The sequence below is a fragment of the Catharus ustulatus genome, chromosome 9 (genome assembly GCF_009819885.2).
Source record: "Catharus ustulatus isolate bCatUst1 chromosome 9, bCatUst1.pri.v2, whole genome shotgun sequence".
Taxonomy (NCBI): domain Eukaryota; kingdom Metazoa; phylum Chordata; class Aves; order Passeriformes; family Turdidae; genus Catharus; species Catharus ustulatus.
In genome coordinates, this window is record NC_046229.1 from 22,767,244 (window position 1) to 22,772,702 (window position 5,459).

The window sequence follows — 5,459 nt, forward strand, 5'->3', positions numbered from 1 at the left end:
GGAGGGAGGGACGGAGGCACGGGCGGAGCGAGCCCCGCCGCTCCCCGCCCTCCTCCTCTCCCTCCTCCTCTCCCTCCAGCCCCGCCGGCCCGGGGGAAGAGCGCGGCCCGCAGCCCCTCGGGCTCGCCACAGCTCCCGCCCGCGCTTACACGCTTGTACAGCTCAGCGTTTCCAGCACAAACAGAGAAATACCACAAACGCTGCAAAAGACCTAGTTTGGGCACTTGGTCTCATTCTAGTACCCCCATTCTAGTCTAGCGGTGGAGGGCTCAGTTGAAGGTGTATGAAGAGCATCCCAAATTAAGGGCAGTCTGAAAGCTTGGCTGCTTGGCTAACAGAATAAACATTAGAAGAGGAAACGCCTAGGGTTTTTTTTTCTTCATAATGGCTTCATAAATAAATCAGTGGAGTTAATGGAGAAGTACACAGGTGGTCTAAGAGTAAATGGATAGAAACCGTCACTAAACAGTCTCTCCACAAAGAGAGTTGCAGTGAAAAGGAACTTCAGCTGCCACTGATTTGAGTCCTACTTTCCTAGTACATATTCTGCCAACACACAGCCAATGGAAAATGCATTTCATCCTTACAGCAGAAATCCTGTAACCTTGATCACGGAGTAATTAATAAAGCTAATGTGCTACAGTGTCTGACCACGGACTAGTGTCTGAAAAAGGGCTACATGCTACTAGGACTTGCATATATAAAGACTGCTGGATTGTGATACAGGTTCATTGTGTTGCAGAGCAAGTGATGTGGGAAGGGACGTCCTACTCAAAGAGGGCTCATCCATGAACTCCAGCCAGGTTACTCAGGTCTTTATTTCAGCCTTGAAGGTCTCCAAGGATGGAAACTGGATAATCTCTCCAGGCAGCCTGGCCTAGAGCCTGACTGTCCTCATAGGGAGGAAGATCCTCCCTTCTATACACTGAGCTGTTCCCATGTCACTTTGTGTCTGCTGTCTTTTATCATCCCACCATATCCCACTACAGAAGCCTGATCCCGTTTCCTTTTTAAACTCTCTGTAGGTACCAGCGAGGTGGAGACCTCCTTTTAAGTCACCCCAAAGCCTTATTTTCTCCTGGTTGGCTAGTACAATTTCCTCAGCCCCTCTTCACAGAGCAAATACCCCAGCCCCCAGACATCATAGTTGCATCTGCTGAACTCTCCAGTTTATCCATGATCTTCAGGCATTGGGAAGTCCAGAACTGGACTAGTGTAAAAATGCAGTCCAGCTTGTGCAGAGCAGAAGGGGTAATCTCCACCTCCTGGCCATGTTCCAGTTAATAAAGCCCAGGATGCTGCTGGCCCATGCACAGATTGCTCTCTGGCAAGACCCCCATGTCCTCTCAGCACAGCTGCTCCTTGTGGTTGCAAGGGAATATTTCTTCCTATGTGCAGTAAGTACTTCATGTTTGTCCTCATTGAATTTCATAAAGTTCTTGTCACCCCATTCCTCCAGCTTCTCTGAATGGCAAACATACCAGAGAATCCTCCACAGTTCATGGGAAATACTGGAAAACACTGGGATAGGCAGCCCTGAACATACTTTACCCCTATCTGGAATAAGGAAAGTGAATACTGCTGAAGGTCACTGCATCCCAGCAATGCTAAGTAGTACAGCCTTTGATTCCATGTTTCTCCTCATACCACCATCCTTACATCTTTATCTAATGAGGTAACATTCTCTCTTATCCCTGACCAGAGTATGCAAGTAGTATCTGTACTCATTACTGAATACAATACCTAGATAGATTACATACATGGAATGATAAACAGGGCTATCCTAAGCTCTCACTGCCTACCAATATGTTCCTAATAATATCCAGCATTGTTGCTGTCTGAGCTGTCAATGTTACACTTATTTTTCTTATGTGTCATACTAAGTGCTGAATGTGTATACTAAGATCATCCATCTATTAGAACCACTCAAAAAGTAACACCACCACTCTGTCATTAAAACATAAGTAAAATTAGTGCCGATAATCCGAAATACAAGGTAATAGAGGAAGAGATGCATTTGTTCTTCCTGAACAAGAAAAAAAAGCTACTTGTGGCAGACTTGGCTTTCATAAATGCATCCTGCACAGGCATAATTGATATGGTGTGCCATACTGTTGAGAGTTGTGTAGGAAGAAAGAGGAGGCCACAGAGAAAAAGCAGACAATATCTTGCTGGTTTGACAATGAAACGTGCCAATAGATTCTGCTTTGACTTGTATGCACAGAAGAAGTTGGAAGTAGCAGCTGTGTCACTGATCCAGCTGTTTATCCACGATGAGACACAACAGTGAAATTCATTCTTCAGGTTTGCACTGGTCTCCCTGAAAATGGAGTAAGTAGCATAGAGCTGTGTAGAAGGCTTAAATGCTTTGACTTTAATAGGACTGGGTGATAATAATGAGGAGGTGAGAGCCTCAGGTATATCCCACATGTTGATGGATAAACCATCAGGCACACACCTGAGCAAGCCATTGCTCTTTGGAAGATACAGACACTCCTTAGGTCTAGTTAACCTCCAACAGGGACATCTGACACAGTGACCACAAACACAAATCCAGAGATCTGCCTCATTCATATCAACAAGAAAATGAGTCTCACCTATTTTTTTGGATTCTAGCTCTACCACACCTATGATTTCTTCTACAAATAACCTTGTTTGGCAGTTTTTGGAGCTGCATCATTTACGAAGTCCCTGTTTGTTAAAAAGGAGTCTTGAATAGTCCATGACTTTGAACACTGATTTTTACCTTGCTTGAAGGGTCTGCAAAGGACATCTGAGTCAAGAAATACTTTTGCCCAAGACATTTTATTTTAAATGTTTGGGTGGGGGGCTTCTGGTTTTGTGATTGTTTGTCTTTTTTTTTTTTTAATTCTATTCCATTTGTATTGATTTTAGTATCATAAGGCTTTTTCATATCAACACCAATTAGTTGTCACAAGAGCAAAAACATAGCAAAAAAAAGCATTTAACTTACCAGAAAAAGCTTTTAATTAGTGTTACATCAATACATATACAATAAATATTTAAATTATGTCAATACAATCCACTTAGATGAAGTGCTATAAATATCACAAAACCTCAGAGACTGGAAGCAGACTTGATATATATTATTAATAGACTAAAATATAAGTCAGCTGAATTTCATTATTAGGTGTCTGATCTAGATACTGTAGCTCTTTTTCCTTGAGTAAGGAAGCTCTTTATAATAATCATAAGATTTTGAAAATCATCTACTGCATGAGCCAGAAATCATTTCTGGCGTAACTCCAAGGACTGCAGGGAAGTTGAGTAATTTTTAAATTATGAGCTCAAACCCAGTTCTGCTACACATTTAAAATGGCCTGTTAATTACATCCAGAAGTTTTATGTCACCTGATGGAGCAGTCTTCAGTTCACACATGGGAGGATATAATGGATATAATTAAAGAACACAAAGACAATAAATATTTAAGAGGCAACAGACAAAGTTTGGTGTTTTTAATTTATTTAAGGTAACATGAAAACTTGCTTCATTATATAGATGTAATTTCCTCGGTTTTAAACTAACATTAAAAATAATTCTTAAAAAAATATGGAATCTTACTATCATATAATGAATTATAGCAAAATTAGATTATTATTTTCAGATATTTTTCTTTACTAGTTTTTGTCTAGCACAGAACATTTGACTGGTTTAGCATGAAAAAGGTATTATGTCTTAATTTGGACAGACTAGTGCTGTAATTCAGGTAGATATCATTTACAAGCTAAGAAATCCTGATTTAAAATCATCAGTGGAGGTTCAGCTGGGTTCTGGCTTCTCCTGTGGCACATGCCCATTTTGCAGGACACAGAAGAGCCCAGGACAGGGGCTGGTACCTGAGCTTTGTTCACAGCACAGCTTTAAACAGCCCAGCCACCCAAAGGCAGGGATCCCTCCGAGGGTAATCCAGGGACAGCTCTGTGGGTCTGTACTCGACAGGTGCAAACACATTTGGGGGACTGAGACTCCAGCAGCATGAGAAATGTCATTAATTTAGAGTTCACCTACACACATTGCATTTAGCTCCTACTAACCTCACTTTTTAGTTCAATTTCATTTCAGGCTTCCAAATGAATCTCTTTCATGACCAAGACAAAGTGCTTACAATGTGCTGCTGCTGGAAGAACTGATCTGGCTACAGGCTGGAGCCCAGACCTTACATCAGAGCTAGAGCAGTGATCCACCTAAAGCCAAATCTAGAAGCTTTTCAATGCTTTTCTGATGCTACTATTCTCAGAAAAAAAAGAGCTACAGGTCAGAAATCAAGTGCCCAGTAGGAAAACAGTGCCACAGAACACATACAGGCCAAGTGGATGAGTACAGATCACATTTGCACAACCTCTAACAATACAGATGCTCTGTAGGATTTAAAGATCCCACAGACCTGTGCTTCAGCTGTCCCCTGAATCACCTGTCCATAAAGAACATTGCCTATTAACTCTTGCAGTTTTGTGACTGAAATGTTACATTCTTCAGGAGAGCAAACAGCTCTTGAATTATTTGTTTTATTCTACTGTAACTGGGGCATTTTGTAAAACATGTTTTTCTTGAACACTTAAGATTTTGTACCTGTAACATTCAACTTCTTTAAAGATTTAGGAATTCCTCCTAAAAAAACTTTCTAGTGCTTTAATCTTACAGAAGTTTTTTTTTATCAATGACAACACAGGACTGTTACATTACCTACAGTGCTCATCTGTTTAAAAAAACCCCAAAAACTCTTCTGCTATGCTGAGAATCTTTTGATTAAGGATTTTAAATGTATTTTAAAATCTATATTTCTGACACTTTTGACTTTGACTCTTTTGGTCAAGAAGATTATATTGAATATAGATAATCTTTTCTAGTCACCTGTTCAGAACATAAATACAGCCCTAGAATAGATTGGCCTTTTTCAGATAAAGAAACTCAAACCTCCTAAAATCATTTGGCACCCACCTCGTCTTTTTTTTCAGCAGCAGCCCCGAGGCTGTGCCAGGAACACTGCAGCCTCTAGCAGCAGCACCCACAGCCAGGCACACCTACAACAGAAAGAAAGCTCTGAAGTCAAGCACAAAATCAGCCTGCAGGTCAGGGCCTTCAACAAGGCACAGACAACACAACAAAGATACAGCAAAGAGAGCCGAAGCAAGGTTCAAGTAAGGACTGCTGGCTCATGGCTGAGCTTAGACAGGGGTGGCTGAGGGCCCAGGTGAGTCTGGCCAGGGTTTTGTTGGGTAAACCCTTACAACTGCCTAAGGAGCTTGGTTATACATGGAATTATTATTATTATACCCTGCTTGCATGGGGTAATAACCAAAGTACACATAGGCTTTTAGAATTTATGAGGGTTACTTCTTCGATTGAGGGAAGTAGTCCAGTTTTTCTTTAAAATATTGATTAAAAACTGTATTTGTTGACCTTTAACAATTTATCTGGCCTGTAATCCTGTTTTTCT